The following is a 24284-nucleotide window of genomic DNA, read 5'->3' as shown; positions in this document are numbered from 1 at the left end:
AAGTAAGCATTCAGGAATTCACGTTCAGCAAACGACTTTTCACTAATTGGTTTGCTTCCTTGAGGGGAGCTCCATTCAAGCTGGGATATAAAGAATTCACAGAAGTTTGAATGGGAAGGAATGTGGTGCCTTACTGAAGAAAAATGTTCTGTGAAGAAGGAAGAACACATGTGTCACGTTGGAGGCATGGAAAGGAATGGCATGTTCTGAGAACAGTATTTAGAAGCACTAGAGTAAAAAGAGTAAGAGGGTAAGTAAAGTATTCAAAACTAGAGAGAAAGGCAGAGCCATGGTCTGGAGGGTTTTGTGGTCTTGGGCCCCATGGAGTTTTACCCTGTAGGAAATGAAGGCTAAAGTTGAAGAATTCGAAGCCAGGAAATGAGAACATCAGACTGCATTTTAGACAGATCATTATGGCAAAAGTAGAGGGAGAATTGGAAGGGAGGAGTCCAGAAGGAGGGACTACACTGCTGAGAAGGCAGAATACTTCAGGGTCATGATGAAGGCAAGTTCTGGATTCACACTGCCAGGATTCAGCACCTGTTTCTACCACTTAGCACCTGTGTCTTTGGGCATGTTCCTTAGCCCCTCTGTTGACCTGGTTTTCTCATCTGTAAAATGCAAATTATAATAGCTGTGAAGATTAAAGGGAACGATACCTATAAAGTGCTTAGGGCAGGGACTGCCATATAGAGAGCTCTCAATACATGCTAACTACTACTCCCACTAGTAGTTGTAGTTGTTGTAGTAGTAGCAGTAGATGTAAAAAATTGTTATTATTATCTTTCAGTAGTTCAAAAGAAAGATAATGATGGTCTGAACTGGGGTATATGAAGTGGAGATTGTGAGGAGGGATGGGGATAAGAAAGACAAGGAGTTGTATTTGACAGGGCTTTTAGTCCATTAAATTCAGGGGTGAGGAAAGAGGAGATCTGTAGCTTGAATGACTGAGTGGAAGATGTTGGTACCAAAAAGGTTTGGGAAGGCAGGTGCAAGGACAAGCTGGGTGGTAGAATATCAGAATATCATGAATTCTGTTTTGGAGATGTTGAGTTTTAGATACTTGTGGGTCATAAAGGTGGAGATGTCCAGAAGGCAGATAGATATGCAGGCTGGAGCTCAGGAAGAAGTAAAGGCTACAGGAGCCAAGTGCAACATAATAGACTTATCAAGAAAGAGCTGCACTGACATATAAATGATTGTTCATCGATTTGGTCCTTGATGCATGGCTTCTGCTAGTATCCAGAAGGGAGGGCACCTTAATGGCTATCTCAGGTTCAACTTTCATCTTTGCTCATCAACCCAATTGGGTAGGGTGTCTTTACCCTGAGACCCTTTGTTAAGGACTGAATATTTATGCCCCCCTCCCAATTCACATATTGAAGTCCTAACCCCTCAACTACCTAAAATACGCTTGTATGCAGCGTTTGCTGTTTTCTCCTGTGGGTTGGCCCTTCTTTCACATTAATAATGTACATCTTCCAGATAGAGGCAGCTGGAGGGCAGGCCCTTCATCGTACTTATGGTAGCATTTCCTGCAGGGCAGTGTTTCACCCAGGTAGATGTTTGGTAAACATTTGATGACCCTGAGGTCAGCTTGGAAAGACTCAAGATCATGCCACACTTTATGTGAAGAGGGTCACAGAGAAGGTGCTTAGTGCAGGGTATGAGGCAGAAACCTGGGGTAAATCAAGACTGGAGTTTAGGTGGAAACAGGATGGTCTCAGCATGAAATTAAGAGATTACCAAGAAAAGACAGTTTCCCAAAGATCAATGGGAAGAATGAAATGGCCAATGTGTCCAACATGAGGCATATTTTTCATGAGCATTTTGCACTATGCAAACCATTGTATAAGATTACACTGTGGCTTATCTATTTCAAATTGATTTGAAAAATCATTATAGTTTTTGAGTTAGGATTTTTCTAAAGCAAATGAATTTAAGGGTTAAAATCAACAATGGTTCACGCCTCTAATAGTTTCATGTTTTTCTGTTTCAAGAAGAACAACCAACCAACCGAACAAACAATCCAACGACAGTTTCCCTCCAAAGAAATGAAAAAAACAAAACAAAACAAAACAAAATAGATTTTGTTTACTGCATTTCAAACTCTCATCAACTTTACTGGGAATCATTTAAAGTTGACTGAATGTTCTTAAGCCAAGTCTTGGGGGTGATGCTGTGATTCTGTGTATTCTGTGTGGGATGCCAAATGTGTGCTGGCAATCATGGTAGGAAATACAGGGAACTTGCCCCAAATGTGTCAAGACACTCCTCTGCTCCTCTGTGAGGAAGAGAGAAGTGGGAATATATATATGTGTATATATATATATATATATATATATATATATATATTTTTTTTTTTTTTTTTTTTTCCTGGAGCATCTTCCATTACCATCTTGCTAATCTCTTGAGTGCTCCTGGAAGCAGGGACTTTCTAGCAGTGTCCTCTCTGAAGCCAAACAGTATAGAAGATGAGAGTAGAGTATATTTGTGCCGACCTATCCACCTAAGAGAAACCAGAGGCACATAGATCAATGGATGACATTTGTAGCCTGGAGTTGAGGGAATTCTTAGCCTTGAACTCTTGATACAGGCACCACTAGCCCTTTTGTGGGTAAGGAGCACTGGACACCTGGCTAGTCCAAATTGGAATATTCTGTGAGTGTAAAACATATACCAGATTTTAATTTCTTCCTTGTAAAAAAAAGAACATAAGAGAACTCATTAATACTTGCTTATTACAGGTTAAAATGATATTTGGGGTATACTGGGCTAAATCAAGTATATTATTAAAATTATTTTTACCTGTTTCTTTTTACTTTTTATAATTTGTTTATTTATTTTGAGAGAAAGAGAGAAAGTGGAGGAGGGGCAGAGACAGGGAGAGAGAGAATCTCAAGCAGGTTCATGCTGTCAGGATAAAGCCCAAGCCCAACACAGAGCTCAGTCTCACAAACCGTGAGATCATGACCTGAGCTGAAATCAAGAGTCAGATGCTTAACCAACTGAGCCACCCAGGCGCCCCTATTTTTTTTTTTAATTTGGCAACTAGAAAACTTAAAATTATATATGTGGCTAACGTTATATTTCTGTTGGACACAGTCTAAGACTTATACCATTGAAGGGCAGATATATATTCTGGTCTTGACAGGATGTAGATCTTACAAGAATTTGTCTCTTCTCATGTGAGTCATGCCCAGCTGTGTATAAAAGCAGTTTTATTGTTTGTGTAATAGCTCAGAGAGTCTTTCATCTGAGGATCTCAAACAGTAATTAATTCTCACTGAATAGCTGAGGAAGATGGGTATTCTTAGTTCTATTTTACCGATGAGAAAACTGAAGGATGGGGAAATTTAAACAATTTGCCCGGGGCTACCCAGGGTAGAATGGCAGGGCTCAGAATAGAAACTGTGAATCATTATAATTAATCACACATTTAGCCAGCAAACAAATTTTTTCTTCCTGATGAGGTGAACTCCATCAAGTTAGGGACCATGATTTTAAATTTTTTCCTAATGTTTATTTTTGAGAGAGAGAGAGAGAGACAGAGAGAGAGACAGAGCGCGAGCAGGGGAGGGGCAGAGAGAGAGGGAGACACAGAATCTGAAACAGGTTCCAGGATCCAAGCTGTCAGCACAGAGCCCAACGCGGGGTTCAAACCCATGAACCACAAGATCATGACCTAAGCCAAATTTGGACACTCAACTGACTGAGCCACCCAGGCGCCCCTAGGGACCATGATTTTAAAATGCTGTTGCCAACTGGTAAGATACTGAATGCTCAGTGAACATTACACGACCGTAAGTGTCATTGCTTTCAGATTAACATAGTTTGACATTAACAACTAGGTAACATAAATGGTCTATTTCCTTCCAGGGAAGGAATTGTTATTATGCCTTACTTTGGAAGCATATAAGCAAATCTTAGCTTTGATTAAGTTCACTTGTTTTTAAAACCAGATTTCTTGGAAGTATTTTTGATATTTTGAAAAGACTTTCCAAACCAAAAGCATGTTGGTCTAGATTTGGATTGTAGTCTGGCAGAAGAAGGAAATGCCTTTGGATCTGTGTTGTGCCTCTACCAACATTGTTCCATCACTTCTACCTGCGATATAGCTTCCTTTTTACAAGCTCAGGCATCACAGCTCTGGTGAGTGCCTCCTCTCAAAAGAGTACACCTTTATCCAACTTATTTTGGAGGGAAGGCCATGAAGAACAGACATCAGGCTTCCTAAGCAAAAGCTACATGAAGCAAATAGTTTTCCCCAGTCTTCATGTTAAATTTCCTTATATTGAATAATAGGGAAAAAAAGAAAAATTTACTACAGACTCGTGATTACATTCCCTTTGATTGAGACTAACTTTCAGTGTTACTCTAAAATATTGGGCCACTAAAGTACATACACATGAGTTTTGTTTTGTTTTTTAAATACAGTACATGACTTTAGGAGTAGATTTAGAGGGGCACCTGGCTGGCTCAGTCAGTAGAGCACACAACACTTGATCTCGGGGGCGTGAGTTCAAGTCACCTATTGGGTGTAGAGCTTATTTAAAAAAATAAAAATAGGGGCGCCTGGGTGGCTCAGTCGGTTGAGCGGCCGACTTCGGCTCGGGTCATGATCTCATGGTCCGTGAGTTCGAGCCCTGTGTCGGGCTCTGTGCTGACAGCTCAGAGCGTGGAGCCTGTTTCAGATTCTGTGTCTCCCTGTCTCTGACCCTCCCCCGTTCATGCTCTGTCTCTCTCTGTCTCAAAAATAAATAAACGTTAAAAGAAATTTTTTTTTAAATAAAAATAAAAATAAAAATAAATAAAATGTGGGAGTGCCTGGGTAGCTCGGTCTATCGAACTTCTGACTCTTGATTTCGGCTCACGTCATGATCCCAGAGTCATGGAATTGAGTCCCACGTTGGGTTCCGTGCTGAGCATGGAGACTGCTTGAGATTCTCTCTCTCCTCCTTCTGTCCCTCTCCCACCCTCATGCTCTCTAAGAAAAATAAATAAATAAATAAATAAATAAATAAATAAATAAATAAATTTATTTTTAAAATGTGTATAGAAGTAGATTTAGGGAGTTCTAGAAACTATCCACCCACTCATCCATTCTCTTGACAATGCATATCTGCTTTTATGTATTCCAAAAATATTTATTGTGAATGCATGAGTGAAAGGTTTACTACATGCCTGGATTTTGCTTCTTCTAAAAATTACATGAATAAAATGTACTCTCTTTCAAGATAGTTGAAGATGGTTGAGGGATAGGGCATCTGGATAGCTCAGTTGGTTGAGCTCAGTTAGTTGACTCTTGATTTTGGCTCAGGTCATGATCTCATGGTTCATGAGACTGAGCCCCACGTCAGGTCCTGCACTGAGAATGTGGAGACTGCTTGGGATTCTCTCTCTTTCCCTCTCTTTCTGTCCTCCCCACTCCCTCTTTCTCTCTCTCTCTGAAAATAAATAAATAAATAAACATTAAAAAAAAAAAGAATGGCTGAAGGATGTTCATTTTTGCCAATGTATACCTACACATACAAGGAAGTATGTTCACATGGTGCCCTCTTTACCTTCACTGCCAACAGTGGTAAGCCTGATCAGTTCTCAGTCCTTGTGACAGGAAATATGCCTAGAGTGCTAAGAGGTTTTTAATTATACACACACTCAAATAATGATAGCCTACTTGTGGGCACATGTCTTAGAAGAGAATCAGAGTCTGCTTCATGCATCAGACAGATTCCTTCATTTCCTCTGCCTTTTGCTTGAACCAGAAAAATGGCTTAGAGAAATTCATGCACACTTCCCTGCCATCCCCACCCATAGTGGTGAGGCTGAGTCAGTGGGGGAAGAGTTTCAATATCTTTGGTGCCTTTGATATTCCAGGCTCAGAATGGTAGCGGGGTGAGGGGGAGGAGAAGCGGAATGGAAAACACAGCAGACTCCACCCTAGACAATCCTTCTGCATTTGACATTTCTCATTCTTTCAAAGCTGATGAATTCTACTTCTGGAAGGTGAGGGTTGGGGGGAGGAGGAAGGGTGAAGCAGAAGAGATGATATGTGTTTACTGGGTCCTTTACAAAATTTTCCCCAGATGATCTCTGCATATGTTTGGTCACCACTTCCTGCATTCAATTTGCCCGGATGTAGTCATACCGTGCTGTCTCTGATTGCTGCAAAACATCCCACCGCCAGAATCGTAAGACACTAATTCTAGCACATCTCTTTGGCTGATGAATCTGGGAGACTTTTTAGCAGTGGTCCTTTATGAGTTCACGCCAATGAGTAAGCGCAGAGAGCTGAGTCTTCAATACCTGGAGCAAAGAGGGAGTCATTTCATAGATCGATGCCTCAGAACCCTCTAGCCCAGAAAAATCTTTGTAGAAACAGACTCCTCATTCTTTTGGTAACTGGGCTAAATCGACAGCAGCTAACCTCCCAGAGGGTGTTACTTCAATGACAATGAAACAGAAGACGAGAATCATTTCTAACTTGGCTCTTTATATGATAAAGCTTTATGCAAAGTATACGTGTTCAAGTGACGATACCCTGAAGTAGTGAGAATATAATCGTAATTGAGTGGGGTTAACGGAATGATGTCATTTTGCAGCAGAGGAGGTGGGAAAGGTGGAGGGAAATAATAAACTCATGGAATGGAAGAGAGTTATAAATTCAGGAAACAAATGTTTTCCCCTTGTGATGGGCTCTCTAGGGACAATTCTTGGAACGTGGCCCACAGAAGTTCTGCACGACGGCAGCCCCCTCTCCTTCCCAGCAGCAGCAAGACACCACTGGGGCAAGAGCATGGCGCCTTCTGCCCAGGCTCTAACGCATGCCTGCAGAATAACAATCTGCTCTCGGTGCGCCAGGCACAATGAAGGCTCTCTCAGCTGCCACTCAAGCGGGGCCTGCTAACACTCCCGCCCCTTGTTTCTGGCTCTTGGCATTGTTGGGGCAGGGAGTGCGGGGAGAGCTGCACACTTCCATGCTGGGAAAGGCAGGCCCCCCACGCCCGCCCCCCCACCGGCGACCCCAGCCAGTCATCTAAGGCCCAGACAACAGCAGTAGCCAGATGAGTTAGCAGGGCCCTTAAACCTCATGGCGAACTCGCTGAACATTCAGGAATTTGAGGATTGTGGTTTCAGAAAATTCTGGCCTCTGCCTCCCTCATCCCCCAACTCCAAACAACAACAACCACCACAACAACAAGGACAAAAACCCAAACTCATCTCAAATTCTTTTGGCATGGCAAGACTGTCACAATGTTTGATTGCAGCACCGATGTCCTTCCAACACCCTTTAAAGGACAGGGCTGACAAATCTCCAACAGCACCGGGGTGGCCCTCAAACTATATAATCTGGACCCGGTTGGATAAAAAGTGATGTTATCGAAGAAGACTGATCAGGGATTATGATAAGCAGAGGACGTGGTGAATGTTGGAAGTAGCAAACTTATTGCTAATCTTTACACTGTAGGCAAAAGAAGTGACACGCCAAAAACAGCACACCCAGAATATACTCATTACAGGAGGGAGCAACACATTCGTAAACTCAAAGTGTGGTTGCACATCAGAGGTAAGCCTCAAAGCTTGTCTCAAAGCAAAGACTGGTGTCGATCCCCAGCCAACTTAAAGGATGAACGGGGCCATGAGACTATTTTAGGATAAAAATAATAACTACTACTTTTGAGCCCTATGTTTCAGGGATTTTAAATACATTAGCTAATGTAGGCCTAATGGCAGCCTTGTGAGATAGATACCATTGTTCCCAATTTATATACAACCGAGCATTGTGAGGCCTGGGGCAGTTAGGAAAGTTCTGCCTGACCCCAAAGCCACTGTTCTCAGATTCACAGTATTAATATGCCTCTCTGGGGCTCAAAGGAGACACAAAGCTGAGGACATGAACCAAATGTGGTTTGTTTGTTTGTTTGTTTCTTTCCTAAAGAATTCCAGTTTTCCTTGAGCTTGGATTAGAGCTTTATCTTAAAGAAGTAATCATAGTCGCTCTTTCCAGATAAGACGCAACGTCTAATCTTGAGAAAAGCAGTGAGCATTTCCATTTCTGCTGAATGCATCAAAACCAAACCAATAAAGTCTAGCCTTTGTGACAGTTCTTTGTCTCTTCCGAGGCTAAAAATGTCTGGACACACTGAGTCAGTTGGAGTGTCAGCACTCTCTTGACCTGGCACACAACTGAATATGAGTCACTAAAAGGATTCGAAACTCAGGGTCAGGAAAACACTGCCATTAAGTCAGTATAGCCAAAAATATTCGGGCGTCAACCTTGTGCTCCTGGATGTAGCTTGTTCATTCATCTATTTGTTTATTCAGCCAGTAAATATCTATCCTAACACACTCACATATAAAACACAGAGTAAAAAGTCTAATGAATACAAAATAATATAGTGAAAAGCAAGTTCACACCACAGTCCTCCAGATTTTCTGCTTAAGGACAACTCCCGACACCAGTTTCCTGGGGATCCTTCTAGAGATATTCAAGGCATAAATGTAACTTTCCCTTGCTTTTCTTTCTTTTTTTTTTTTAATTTTTTTAAAGGTTTATTCATTTTTGAGAGACAGAGAGACAGAGCGTGAGCACGGGAGGGGCAGAGAGAGGGGGAGACACAGAATCTGAAGCAGGCTCCAGACTCTAAGCTGTATGCACAGAGCCCAACGTGGGGCTCGAGTTCACGAACCGTAAGATCCTGACCTGAGCTGACGTCAGACACTTAATTGACTGAGCCACCCAGGCGCCCCTCCCTTGCTTTTCCTAACTGTTATTGAATCCTTGCGATAGCCTGAGCACTGGTTTATATAAAGTGATGGCCAAGACTCGGCCCTGCCCCCCGAGGAAGAGGTGGATACATAAACCAATTGCCACCATATGATTGAGAAGTGCTCTGATGTTTATGGGAATGGTAGCGATCTGAGTAGACTACGGCTGAAATGCTAATGGATCCGATCAGCTGTTGCAATAAATTGTTGTCACCAGTGCTTGCAAATTATTTTTTTAAAAGGTTATGGCTTATTCCTGTGATAATCATTTATTCAAACTAATATTAATATCAAATTAATATTCTGACTTTCTTTTGTGAGTGATACGGAAAGATGTGGAGGTCAAGCTGGTTCCCTGAGAACTGTGTGTGACCCTGGGCATGCCCATGGTATGTCCTCCCACAAATGTGATCTGATCCACATGTTGGGAGGTTGAAAATTTCAGACATCCAGTGGTTAATGGGGGCCATAATAGCCTCATTTTCTGGGATACCACCAGAAAGCTTTCCCCAAATATTATATGCTTCGCATTCAGTTGGGATATCAGTCTCTTGGTTGCCTGGTTTCAAAACATTCATACTTGTAATAGGATGGAAGTCAGGAAGTGGCAAAGCCGCCCATCTGGATTGAATACAGTTCGGGACAGTAGTCTGTGCACCGTGAGGCAGATAACGTTTTGCAGATTTAAGAGACAGTCGAATCTGATGCATGTGGATGCAAGCTACTGGTGGAAAGCCAGGAGCAGACCCTTTGAATGGACCTGGATTTATGGGAACTACTCAGGAGCTTGTAGGCTTTGAGGAGGGACATAGAGTGGTTATTTTGTTCAAAAAGAGTTGACTTTAGTTAGCCTGGATTCTCACCCCATATTGAGTTTTATTTCCAGTATGAATGTAAACCAGCTCCAGACACAGATTCTCGGCTCAGATGCTCAGACTCTGCTCGATGATGGACAGAGAGTTAAAGAGAGAAAATAAAAAAGGGCATAAATAAGTTTCACATGATTTCCAATCCAAACTAAGAGTTGGCTCTGTTTCACTCAATCAGCCAGGGGCAGAGAGCATTTTGCAAACTTCAGTGGCTCTTTCAGAAAGCCTGGTCTATATCCTGTTTTCAAAAGGAAACCCAGAACCTGTCAGATGTGCCCTGTTTCTGTTTCTGTGGCAGCTCACCTCGTAGCTGTTCTAAGATAGAAAGTGGCCCAAGTACATTCGTTCTCCTCTAGTCCTTCCAAATGTGCCCACCTGAGGAACGACACATTTTGCTGGTTGTTTTAACACATGAGGCAGAAATGCATCTAGGAATGAAGCACAGCTGAATTGTCAAAGGTAGGTCCATAGAATACAATCCTTCCCAAGGATTTCCTTCCTGGGGAGCCCAGGTGGCCCCAGCTTGACAGCAGGGTCTCTGTGCTAACTTAGGTTTTCATATCATGTCAGAAAAATAGAAATATAATTCTCTTCCCTTGCTAGAAAACTCAAATTTGTATATTTTTTTTATTTTTTTTAATGTTTATTTATTTTTGAGACAGAGAGAGAGAGAGCACGAATGAGGGAGGGGCAGAGAGAGAGGGAGACACAGAATCGGAAGCAGGCTCCAGGCTCTGAGCCATCAGCCCAGAACCCGACGCGGGGCTCGAACTCACGGACCGCGAGATTGTGACCTGAGCTGAAGTCCGACTCATAACCGACTGAGCCACCCAGGCGCCCCTCAAATTTGTATAGTTAAAGAACAGATATTAAATTCTCTTTTTAATAAGTGCTATGATACAGGGTATGGAGTATGAGAGGGTTCCCCTCCCCCACACACACACCTCTATTCCTTCCTTCTTCCTTCCTTCCTTCCACATGAGGCCGAAGTAGACCTGAGTGAAATCTTGCTTTTTGCTCAGTTTCTTTTCCCTAGCTGAGTTAAAGCACAAAAAGAGTGTATTTTCCAAGTACCTTATGGGATCCTGACAATTTATTTCTTCCCTTTGCTTTGAAAATGACCCCTAAAGAGATAAAATTGTTTGCATTAGTTCTTAGAGAAAAGCAGCCAAGGTTTTATTAAAAACACTGCCCTTTGTATTCTTGCATATTTTCTTTCCCTGTCTAATATGGGAAGATATCAAATGTAAAAGAAACACAAACATAAGACACTGCTCCTTTCATCTTCACTCAGTTTCCAAAATCCTCCAACACATTACCTTATTCTTCTTATTAAACTTTAAAAAGGAGCAAGTGGAATGCTGCATTTAAATTTTGAGGACTGAGGACTTGGGATAGGCAATCTGCATTGTGTCATTTGTTAGATTCTCCTAAGATCTTCTCACTCTGTATTGGGACTGGCAAAACATTTTTATACCTCGGGGAACACATTCATATCAACTGGTTTCTTATGGAACTCAATTCTGGAAATTCCTCTTCTTTGATGTGACTGGATTCTTTAATTTTTAAGAAACAGAGATGAAAAGTGTCACTGATCCCTGGTAGAGTAAATAAACCTTAAAACAAGTTCAAGGTTTCCCTTAAACATATATAATGTATTATTGATAATGTTTGGAACGGCAAAACTCTAAAATACATATAAGAAATAATTCAAAGATGAAATATAATGATGAAAAATAATATAATGAAAAATATATGATGACTTCTGTTTTCCCTTTTTTTTTTTTTTAATTCCCAGCCTAATTTTGTTCACTAAAACCTGTCTCTGTCAAAGCCATCTTAACAAAAAATTTTTTTAATGTTTATTTACTTTTGAAGAAGAGAGAGAGAGTGTGTGAGCAGGGGAGGTACAGAGACAGTGGAAGACACAGAATCTGAAGTAGGCTCCACGCTCTGAGTCATCAGCACAGAGCCCAACGCGGGACCCGGACCCACGAGCTGTGAGATCATGACCCCAGTTGAAGTCAGACACTTAACTGATTGAGCCACCCAGGCGCCCCCAAAGCCACCTTTAAAAGCCATAGTTATGAAGCAGCAGACTCCGTAGCATAATGGGGACAAAATCTTGTGATAAAATTCTTAACTTTTTTCACTTAACCTGTTATGTTTTTTTAAAAAAGACTAAAAGGAAACATACCAAAAGACTATCCTAGAATTATTCCTTATATTCTTCTTCTTTCTTTTTTCTCCTTTTTGTAATTTGGGACAATTACTTTTCGAACAACAATTACAAAAAGACCAACCATAGTCCTTATATTTTTCATGGGTCTGATTTATCCTGGACCACCCTGTACTTGGAGATGCAGGCCTCTGACTTAAAAAAAATATATATATGTACTTTAAACTTTGAATAGCTTATCAGAAACCATAATGGTGCCTGATAAAATCTCAGCCCTCAAAGAAAAAATATTTGAGGGGTACAGTGCGTGCTGGAATAAACAGTTTGAAACCAAGTGAATAATGAGGTTACTGAGTCAGTGATGAGCACACCTGAGTTTTGATAAGCATGACCCAATAGCATGTGGTGAAATCCGCCATCCACGGAGAGTGTCTCATCTGTACTGAACTCACCAGAAGGAGCCTTTAGTTCCTATAAAGCAAGGTACAATAAATCAGGGGAAAGCTGCAGATCCTGTCAGACCTGCCTGCATTCCTTTCCCCTCAGTGATTCCTTAGTTCAAGAGGGTTCATCCTTCGGGAATATTTCAACACCCTTTTGGAAGCTATGCCAAAATCCAGGGTTTTGACAGCTTGATAAAGCCTTATATTATCCTGAGATAGAGAAAAACCTGACTCTGGGAAGGGCTAAATTATCAAAGGCAGTACCGAGTAGCAACAGTGAGTTAACTGGCAGATCTTGAGGGGATGAGAGTGCCTTTGAACTTGCTGGGAATTTTAACAGCAAGAGTGCAGATTCCTAGGAGAAAAGCTGTTACTAAAAGAAGACAAAGAACTAGTAAGTAGCTTTCCAGCTGGATAAAAAGACAGGAGTTAGAATCCATCGGCTATAGAGTCCTATGTTCCATTTCCATCATTATACTGGGGGGAGAGAGTAGATTCAGAGAAATTTGTGGGATGGTGTTGAAAATAGATGCCCCAAACAAGAAGTTGGGGGGGGGGTGTTCATTTCTTTTAGTTTTATGGACTAGAATGTAAAATATCAGCGTGAAGAGGGAATTAACTGGACTTGGTGGAATGACAAATCAGGAGCCATTGGGGATCTGGTGATTTTATAGATGCTGAGGCTGAGTTCAGCTCTCTTCCTGGGAACTACTCTCTTTGAAGTCAGGGCAAGTTGGGAACAGAGTGGGCAAAGGGAAGAGTGGAAATTAGGATGAGAATGACTTTTGTAGTGTATCATTTCCCTCAAACATTTATTGCTTTTCCCTTCCTTCTTCATTCAGCAAATACTTCCTGACCTTCTCCTTATGCCTAGCATTCTACTGGGCACTTGGGATTTGAAGACAGGAGAATTCCTGGTCTTGAAGAGTCTGCAGTAATGGCAAATACTAACTCCTATTCTCTTTCTGGTTAGGAATAGCTCTGAGGACGTGACGCACTGTCCCATATTTCTATTATCTTACATCGCAAATTTGAAGACATTTCTCATTTCACCTAAGTTTACTCTTATTATTAAAGCCATTGGTTAAATGTATTAAAGTAGGTTAGGGGCGCCTGGGTGGCGCAGTCGGTTAAGCGTCCGACTTCAGCCAGGTCACGATCTCGCGGTCCGTGAGTTCGAGCCCCGCGTCAGGCTCTGGGCTGATGGCTCGGAGCCTGGAGCCTGTTTCCGATTCTGTGTCTCCCTCTCTCTCTGCCCCTCCCCCGTTCATGCTCTGTCTCTCTCTGTCTCCAAAAAATAAATAAACGTTGAAAAAAAAATTTAAAGTAGGTTAAATTTTGATGTTATTAATTATGCTTTTTCACCTTAATAAACTCATTTGAAAACAAAATCCCAAGTCAGAGAGACCTTCCATTCTGGCTACTGTTTTTAACAATATGGCTTCTAAGTTGATTTCATGAACCGCTTTTTCCTTATGTTGGAATCTGGGGACAGTATTACAGATTTGACCTGCAGGGGGGAGATGAATTAATTTTTATCAGTTAGACATCTAGCTGGTCTGAAAACAACCACTGAAGGGTATTTGTTTGTTTTTGCCTACAAAAATATTGACAGCCACGCAACCAAAATGTAAAGTTTGTAAAAGGAAAGAAAAATCCCTACTTTGTCCTACCCAATCTTCTCTGAAGACAGGAGGAAGAAACTTCTGTAACTTTCCAAGAAGTGAAACCAATTGACATTTTAAAAAGCCACATTATACTCATAACCAGTAATATAGTAAGTTTTCAGAAGAGCCATTTCTGATCAGTCAGAATATAAAATAGAATTCAAATACCTATTTCCTTTATAGGCTTAAATTATTTTGACTAACAAGCTCAATATTGCTCTAGAAAAATTTCTCTATTTTGCCACTCTTTTGTGTGGCAAATTTTAGTTTCTCAAGGATGCCATGGGGATGGAACATTGAAGGCCCCTCCTGATCCCTGCCTCCAGAAATTTATGCCCCGCTGTAGTCACTTCCTACAATCCGCGGCATCACGACTGGTCCGTGCAACAAAAGATTGTGGCAGAAGTGATGGTATGTCCTTTCCTGGGCTAAATCGTAGAAGACATTCTAGCTCCTGCCTCCCAATCTTTCTCTTTGTCTCTTTGATCATTCCCTCTGGGAGGCACCAGCTGTTGGGTTGTGAGGACAGTCAGGCAGCCCTGTGAATCATCATGTGGCAAGGTACTGAGGCCTCCTGCCAGCAGCCATATGAATGAGCCATCTTGGAAGCAGATCCTCCAGTGCTGCATAAGCCTTCAGATGACTGCAGCCCCTGCCAGACAGCTTGACTGCAACCTCGACAGGGACCCTGAGCCAGAACCATTCGGTTAAGTCATACCCAGATTCCTAACCCATAGGAACTGTGTGAAATAATGAATGTTTCCCGGGTTAAGCTGCTAAGTTTTGGAGTAATTTGTTATGCAGCCAGAGATAATGAATACAAGGGTCATTTCAAACCGGGGATTCGTTGCTTTTCTGATCCTCCGATCACACTCGGAATATCTACCACGTGAAATATTCTTACCAGGAGTCCTCGGAAGCTTTAAATCTCCTCAGTTCCCGGGGTTCCTGGCTCATTGGGTTAAGCTTTTGACTCGTTCAGGTCATGATCTTGGGGTTCGTGAGTTTGAGCCCTGCGTCGGGCTCTGTGCTGACAACTCAGAGCCTGCAGCCTGCTTCGGATTCTGTGTCTCCCTCTTTCTCTGTCTCTCCCCCACTCATGCTCTGCCTCTTTCTCTCTCAAAAATAGATCAACATAAAATAAAGGTTTTATCTTTTAAAATAAATGAATAAATCTCCTTAGTTCCTTGCATATCTCATGTATTAATACACATATTGTATATGCATACATGTCTAAAGTTAATACCTTTCTTTGTAAATGCTTTTTAAAGTTTATTTTTCCTAAATAAGACAATACATGCTTATTAAAGAAAATGTGGAGGGAAAGTTAATAAAAATTACCCATACTTTTGACACCCAAAGAGAACTATTATTAATATTTGCACGTACTTCCTTTCATTTTCTTTCTCGTTTAAAAAGAAGTTGTGACCATACGCTGTATACCATGCTTTCAACAAGCCAAGTTCATTTTCTTTAATAACAAAACCCAATAATGTGCCTTGCTCATTCTTGTCATTCAGCTCCCTGCTCTGAGTGACAGGTTCCCAGGGAAATCAGATGTGACTGTGCCCTAAGTGTGCAGAAGGCCCCGTGAGGGTGTCGTGGGTTTGGAGCCAGGGCCTGGCAGGGAGTGATCAGTGTCTGGGGGTGCCAGACACATGGGAAATGATTTATACCAACGACCAGTCGCCTCTGCACACATTCTTTTTATTTTCAGTACTAACATGTGTGTAAAGGGCCACTCCCTGCCCAGCAACCCGTATTTATATCCACAAACTTGTTAAGAGAATCTACACTCCTTTATTTTTCTGTTCCTCTTCAAATAGGGCTGTGTAGAAATGTGAATTTACTAAATGCTGATGAAAGCATCAGCAGCAGGGCCCTTTCCAAGGCCCTGGGAGGGGTGCTAGCAATGTGTTCACATGGTCGTGTATTATAAAAAAAAATTTTTTTTATTGTTTATTATTTTTGAGAGAGAGAGAGAGAGAGAGAGAGAGAGAGACTGAGAGCAAGCAGCGAAGGGGCAGAGAGAGAAGGAGACACAGAATCGGAAGCAGGCTCCAGGCTCTGAGCGCTCAGGACAGAGCCTGACGTGGGTCTCGAACTCACAAACTTCGAGATCATGATCTGAGCTCTAATCAGCCACCCAACCGACTGAGCCACCCAAGTGCCCCTCACGTGGTTATGTATTTACACAAAGTTAACAAAAGTGAGAAACTTCAGTCACAATTGTGAAGACGGCCGTCTCTTTCCTCTGTGCCCCTGCCCTGCAGAACGTATACACTTGCCTTTATGCAGGGTGGGATTAAGTGTTTGGGAGCATTTTGTTTTTATAAATGTTTTGTCTTCTTCTTCTTCTTCTTCTTCTTTTTTTTTTTTTTTTTTGACTAGGCATGGAAAAATCATGATTCAGGACCTAGAATATTGGAGATACGACTTGGTCTCTAAATGGCAGCTTTGTTTTTTTTTTTCCAATTACTTGTACTGTAAGCAGAATTTATTATTTGTTAGTCTTATTTGTGAAGTCATTGGGAATTTTTGAGCTTTGAGAGTTACAGAATTAGAGGGCTTCTGATGAGCCCAGTCTGTTCTAAATGGCTGTATGTAATTCCAAGATTGTTTCATCAGAATCTATAGGTCCTCAAGCAACCCTCCTCTTTGTTGACTCCATTCTTTGACTCTCTTCCTTTGTTGACTCCTATTCCTTGACTCTATGCATATTTTTTGAAGAAAATGGCTGCCTCTCCAGTTTTTCACTGTAACCCTTCAATTAAGAAAAAAACAAATAAATTTAACTTACTCCATGCAATGCCTTTAAACAAAAAAGGAATGCAAAATACACAGTACCAACCAGGTGGGTGATGCACTTTATAAAATACTGTGCAACAAACAAACAAAGAAACAAACAACACAAAGAAAAAAGGGACAAACAAAAACCCAAACTCTTAACTATAGAGAATAGATGGGTGGTTACCAGAAGGGGTGGTGTAGGAGGCTAAGTGAAATAGGTGACGGACAGTAAGAGTACCCAGGTGGCTCAGTTGGTTAAGGGTACAACTCTTGATTTCCACTCAGATCTTGACCTCACGGTTTGTGAGTTGGGGTCCCGCCTCGAGCTTTGTGCTACAGAGCCCGCTTAGAATTCTCTCTCTGCTCTTCTCCCTCTCTCAAAATAAATTAAAAAAAAAAAAAAAAGAGTACCCTTATTACGATGAGCACCGAATAATGTATAGAATTGCTGGAAAAAAAAAAAAAGAAAAAGACTGTGCTACTTGGATGTTTATTCATTTCACCTGTTGATTAGAGGGAGACACAGAATCCGAAGCAAGCTCCAGGCTCTGAGCTGTCAGCACAGAGCCTGATGTGGGGCTCGGACTCAAGAACTGTGAGATCATGACCTGAACCGAAGTCAGAGGCCCAACCGACTGAGCCACCGGGGCGCCCCAACTTATTCTTCTCTTAAAAAAACTTTTTGAACAACATAAAAATCAATTCAATGCCTGCTGTGGCAGCCACAGAGATACATTGTTCAGATGTCCCCTTAAGAAAACCTGCTGTGGGTGCCTGGCAGAATGGCAAACCCAGGTGCCACATCTTTGGAGCCTATAGCACTCACACGGAGCCCCACCCTTCTGGGCCATTGATGGAACACTGCTGAGGTACCTGGGTACCAGTGCCGGTCCACCCTGCCTGATACAGGATTCCTCTCATGGGCAACTTTTGTGCAGACCTTCCCCCATCAGCCTGTTGAGGCTTTCTCAGAACTGTGCCAGGTTCTGAGGCTCTTCCTATCCAATCTTTACTTCCCCCTCTCCCTTCACAGGCAGCGGACCTGATCATGGTCTGACCCTCTCTTTGTCTATTCCTACTCTGTCTGTCTCCCTCTGTCCTTCATAGGCTTCCCCTCAGTAAACCTCTGGCATGTCAAATCCCGTCCTAGCATCTGCTTCTCTGTGCATCTGAAATGACACATATGTACATTGTTAAAAATGAACTAATCTGGAAGGGCTTATACTAAGAAGCAACAGTTCCCCATCCTCCTCTTGAATAACGCCTTTCCCTAATCGCTCACATGGGGAACCACTTTTAACAGTTTTTCTTTTTAGCTCTTTTGGTAGTTAGCATATCTGTAAAAGAATATATTTATGACAGGGGCACCTGGGTGGCTCAGTCAGTTAAGCATCTGACTCAATTTTGGCTCACAGTTCATGAGATCGAGCCCCACGTCGGGCTCGGCACTGACAGCGTGGAGCCTGCTTGGGATCTCTCTCTCCCTCTCTCTCTCTCAAAATAACTAAATATTTAAAAAGAGTATGTTTATGACATACTGTATATTATTTATTTTGCTATTATTTGTTATATATTTTTATGTACTTGTTATGTGTTATATGTTATATGTATAAATATATGTCATGTATTATTGTTTATTGCTGTAATATGTTTATGCAATATCTTTTCTTTTTTAACCATGGAGGTATAATTTTTTAAAAATTTTTTTTAGCATTTATTTATTTTTGAGACAGAGAGAGAGCATGAACAGGGGAGGGTCAGAGAAAGAGGGAGACACAGAATCCGAAACAGGCTCCAGGCTCTGAGCTGTCAGCACAGAGCCCGACCATGGAGGTATAATTGACATAAAATAAACCACTTATATTCAAAGTGAACAATTTGAAAATTTTTGACATTTGTGTACACCATGAAACTATCACCACAATCAAGAGAGTGAACATACCTATCACCCCTGAAACTTGCTTCATGCCTCTTTCAAATCATCCCTCCTATCTCTCTCTACAGTCCTTGATCTGCTGTCTGTCACATGGATTAGTTTCCTCTTTCTATAATCTTACATAAACGCGATCTTACGGTAAGTACAACTGGAGGGGCGGTTTCCTTTACTCAGCATAATTAGAGACTCGTCCGTGTAGTTATGTGTATCTGTCGTTTATTCTTTTTTACTGCTATGTGGCACATCCCATTGTATGAATGTAACACAATTTCTTTTTCCATTCATCTTTTGGTGGACAGTGGGGCTGTTTCCACTTTGGGGCTATTACCAATAGAGTTGCTATGAATATTTGTGCACAAGTGTTTGCGTAGACATACATTATATTCTCTCTTTTCTCTTTCAATGATCGTTGTCCTTTATTGCCTAAAGTCCAGTACATTGGGTGCCATTTTTTCATATATTTTGTCTGATGATTTAGTTGTTTCAAGCAGGATGGTAAATCTCATCCGTCTTACTCCATTTGGCTGGAAGCAGAAATATTTTGTACCTCTTTCATTTATCATAATCTTCCTTTAGGTGATGATATGCCATTACACGTATGGTATAAGAATCTTCACCACAGCTCTGTTTCTCCTGTCCTGGCCTTTGTGCTATGGTTGTCAGACTATTACACACTCTTCAGCGGATTGTTTTTCTTTTCCTCTTTAACAATTTTAGACAATCTCTGTTGATTTCTTTGATGATAGACATGGATTGAGTTCACTTATCTTCCATCTTCCAAACTCGGCCTTCCTCTCCTCCACTTCAGTACGATTACGTCACCATTTTTAGATCCTTTGTTAGTTGCCTTTGTAACTGTATAAAAATATAGTTTTATATAGTGACATCCTTATTTTTAATTCCATCAACTACTGACAATATTTCTTGATGCTTCACTTTGTGAGGTGAACATATGAACGTCTTTATCCTTTCCTTCATCTCTGTATTCCTTTCTACCACATTTAAATGCTTAATTCTTTTGGAAACATTTTAAAAATATTTATTTATTTAGAGAGAGCACAAGTGGAGGGGGGGGGCAGAAGGAGAGAATCCCAAGCAGGCTCTGCGCTGTCAGTGCAGAGCCCAATGTGGAGCTTGAACTCACAAACTGTGAGATCATGACCTGAGCCGAAACCAACAGTCAGACACTTTACCCACTGAGCCACCCAGGTGCCCCCCAAATGCTTAGTTTTAACTTCTATTGTCAAGAAAGGGAACATGCATCTTGTTCTACCACCAGACCTAAGTGTTCCTTTTTCCTGGTGTGTGCGTTGATTCCAAGAGCTGCAAATTGGTCAACAGGATTTACAACCTTTTTCTATATGAAGATTGTTAACAGATCAGCCACGTACTGTACTATAGTTACATATCTTTTTTACATAGTCTTGTGTGTTTCTTGGGATTTCTAATTGTCTCTTTTGCCTCACCCATATCCTGCATTGCTGCATTTTTTACAACTTGATATTCCAACTTCTTCACGATACTATCAAATCTGAATTCTTTCTCATATACATTTTCTTTCCAGACACCTACCTTTTGGAGACCTTGTTCTACCAGCTCTAAACTGGATTTTTGGGTTCTACATTTGGTGAAAAGTTGTCACCCTAGGTCTTCCTTCCATTTTCTCCTGACTGGCTTAATTGTTTCTTGAGCTCCACAAATTTTTAGTTTACTCCCCTATTTTTCTGGAACACATCCTTGAGTCATTTCCATAGAATGGGAATATTGGAGGTAAACTTACTGAGTACTTCCTTGACTTACAATGTCTTTATTCTACTCTCAAATTTAATTAATAATTTGAGTATTGAATAAAATAATTTTCTCTCAGAACTTTGAAGGCAGAGTTCCATTGTCTTGTAGCATTTGGTATTGCTAAAGAGAAGTTTAATGCCAATCTGATTTTTTAGAAAGGAAGACAATTTACTTTTCCTCTCTGAAAATTTTTGGATTTTAAGAGACCTTTGATATTATGATAGGGATTGCATTACATGTGTACATTGCTTTGGGTAGTAGAGCTGTTTTAACAGTATTTGTTCTTCTGATTCATGAGCATGGACTGTCTTGGTGAAAATGCAAATTGGTGCAGCCACTCTGGAAAGCAGTATGGAGGTTCCTTAAAAAGCTAAAAATAGAACTACCCTATGACCCAGCAATTACACTAGGAGGTATTTACCAAAGGATACAAAAATACTAATTCAAAGGGATACATGCACCCCTATGTTTATAGCAGCATTATCTACAATAACCAAACTATGGAAACAACCCAAGTGTCCACACACACACACACACACACACACACACACAGAATGGAATATTACTCAGCCATAAAAAAGAATGAAATCTTGCCATTTGCAATGATGCGGATGGAGCTACAGAGTATTATGCTAAATGAAATAAGTCAGAGAAAAACAAATACCATATGATTTCACTCATATGTGGAATTTAAGAAACAAAACAAACCAGCATAGGGAAAGAGAGAGAGGGAGAATGGCAATCCCAAGAAGCAGACTCTTAACTATAGAGAACAAAATGATGGTTACCAGAGGGGAGTTGGGTGGGGGATGGTTAAATAGGTAATGGGGATTAAGGAGTGCACTTGCTGCAGTGAGCACTAGTTATTGCACGTAAGTGTGGAGTCACTATTGCACACCTGAAACTAATGTTACACTGTATGTTAACTAACTGGAATTTATTATTTTTTTATTTTTATTATTTTTTAAATTCTTTTTTAATGTTTATTTATTTTTGACAGAGAGAGAGACAGAGCATGAGCAGGGGAGGGGCAGAGAGAGAGGGAGACACAGAATCCGAAGCATGTTCCAGGCTCTGAGCTGTCAGCACAGAGCCCGACGCGGGGCTCGAACTCATGGACCGCGAGATCATGACCTGAGCTGAAGTCGGATGCTCAACCGACTGAGCCACCCAGGAGCCCCTAACTAACTGGAATTTAAATAACACCTTTTAAAAAATCTTTGATATTCTGAAATTTCACCATTTTGTGACTGAGCGGGGTTCATTTTTCATTCACTGTGTCTGGCATTATAGCATTTTTTTTTCCTTCTGTCTTCAGTCTAGAGACTCGTGTCTTTCAGCTGAGAAATTCTTTTTTATTATTTTTTTGTTTATAGTTTCCTGTCATCTCATCTGTTCTCTCTGGAGCTTCTAGTCATTGAACATTCACCACTTGGATTTATACTTTACAATTTAGCCTTTCTTTCACATTTTCAATCTACCTGTATTTTCTACTTTCTTTGAGATTTCTTTGATTTTTATTTTTCAATCTGTTTTTAAAATTTCTGCTTAACCTACCATATTTTTAATTTCTAAGAACTCTTTTTTATTCTTGGGCCCTACCTTTTTTATTGTATTTATTTCTTGAATTACAACCTTAATTATTTTTTTTTAATATTCTCTTGAGGATACTACTTATAGTTAAAATATTCTTTTCTAGCAAATGTTCTTAAGATGTGCAAGTTTGTATATATTTTATATGTAAAATGAGTCTGGACATGTCCATGGACATACATTTTCAACTGCAGGCATTTGTAAAATCTACCAAGAGACATTATTTTTCCTCCTGGTAGATGTAAATTTCTTCAGCATGAGCTGAGTTTTCAAAATATGGAGTCCACATGTTCAGAGTATGTGCTTCCTCACTGAACTAGCCCAGCCAGTTAGCCTTAGTGAAAGTTGTTTTTCTCCTTTCAAAAATTTGGGAGGTCTTTTCCTTTTTACTGTATATTTATATTCTACCTGTCAGTTGATGATCTGAGGCCAAGTGGTCAACATTGGAATAATGTTTGACTGGAGACAAATGGGGAGACTTAGCAACCAGGACAGAAACTTTTGCAAGAGTTTGAAAACTGATTGATATGGTCCCTCAGAGTGCTCCTAGACATGGAGTGGGGAGTGTGTGTGTGTGTGTGTGTGTGTGTGTGTGTGTGTGTGTATGTGTGTGTGTGGGAGGATGGGGGAGGTCATCAACCTGCTATTTATTCCTCTCAGAATCTGCCTTTCTTCTAGACAGACTAGCTGGGTGATCTGACTACGGTAATTCAGAGATTTAAAAGTATATGCAAGTTGACAAACTGCATCAAAATGTTAGTCAGCCATGCTTATTTCTGGGCTTCAGGATGTGGGATGTTATCTTTCCTTGCTAAAAAAAATACGTATCTGGGGCACCTCGCTGGGTCAGTTAGAAGAGCATGCAACTCTTGATCTTGGGGTCATGAGTTTGAGCCCCATGTTAGGTGTAGAGATTACTTAAGTAGATAAAACTTAAAAAATACAATACAATACAATAAATTTGTATCTGGAGTAATCAAAGCTTCTTCCAGATGCGCGTCTGCTCTTGTTTCCTGGACTTTTGTCACAGTAGGCCCCCCGACACCAGTCTTCGCTCCCACCTCAAACAAAAAAAACTTTTTTGAGGCGTCAACTCCTCAGCACTTTCTGAAGGGAGAAAAAGAACAGCAAGAAGCAACTGAACATATTGATGAAGTACAAAATGAAATAGACTTAACGAACAAGCCAGTGAGGAGATTTTGAAAGTAGGACAGAAATACAACAAACTCCATCAACCGTCCTTTAAGCAGAGGTCCAGTTGATGCCCCAAATCCCAAAGTTTTAGTTAAAATATTTGTCAACCACGCGCAAGTGTCTGCACTGTTTGGGGAGGAGGATGAAGAGGTGCTGCATTTTTCGACAAGAGTTGAAGTGACAGAATTTGAGGGTATTAAATCAGGTTACAAAATAGATTTTTATTTTGAGGAAAACCCTTACTTTGAAAAGAAAGTTCCATCCAAAGAATTTTGTCTGAATGAGAGTGGTAATTCATCTTCAAAGTCCACTGAAATCAAATGGAAATCTGGAAAGGATGTGACCACACGTTCAAGTCAAGTGCAGAATGAAGCCAGCAGGAAGAGACAGCATGAGGAACCAGAGAGTTTCTTCACCTGGTTTCCTGACCATTCTGATGCAGGTGAAGATGAGTTAGGAGAGGTCATCAAAGATGATATTTGGCCAAATCCATCACAGTACTACTTGGTTCCCAACATGGATGATGAAGAAGGGGAAGAAGAAGAAGAAGATGATGATGATGATGAGGGGGAAGAAGGAGAACATGACTAATGGAACACTGATAGATTCGAACCTTTCTTTTTTTATTTTCTCCAGTCCCTGGGAGCAAGTTGCAGTCTTTTTTCCCTCCTCTTGTGCTCATTCACCCTGTTTGTTGAAGTCTCTTTTGTTTCCCTTTATACGTGGTGCTCAACTTACTTGGTGACAGGGTGGAGCAGTGAAATACCTAGCACAGAATACAGTGGGAAAAAAAAAATCTCTACCCATTTCTGTTCCAAATTCATTTTTATCCCTTCCTGTCTTAGCAAAAACTTTATGAGCTCAATACTGCTGTGCTCTTTGGGGAAAAAAGAAAAACTCTTTGCTCCCTCAGCTCTGCTGGAAGCTGGAGAGTGCTACACTCTTGTGTAGTAGTGCATAGAATTCTAGTTTTTTCCCTCCTTTCTCTTATACTGGCTCAGAGATTACACTGTGTCTTTGTGGAAATATGGACAGTTAGCATTTACCAACATG

General features: G+C 40.9%; 1 pseudogene; it reads left to right on the top strand.

Moving 5' to 3' along the window:
• The window catches only part of LOC124527148 (protein SET-like), a 36940-nt pseudogene extending 13118 nt beyond the window's left edge, over positions 1 to 23822 (top strand).
• The last annotated feature ends 462 nt before the right edge of the window (positions 23823 to 24284 follow it).

The sequence above is a fragment of the Lynx rufus genome, unplaced genomic scaffold, assembly GCF_022079265.1.
Source record: "Lynx rufus isolate CCGP_SWC_20201006 ecotype Redwood Valley unplaced genomic scaffold, mLynRuf1.p SCAF_5, whole genome shotgun sequence".
Classification (NCBI taxonomy): Eukaryota; Metazoa; Chordata; class Mammalia; order Carnivora; family Felidae; genus Lynx; species Lynx rufus.
The sequence above is the reverse complement of the archived record's forward strand: the minus strand, read 5'-3'. Positions and strand labels throughout refer to the sequence as shown.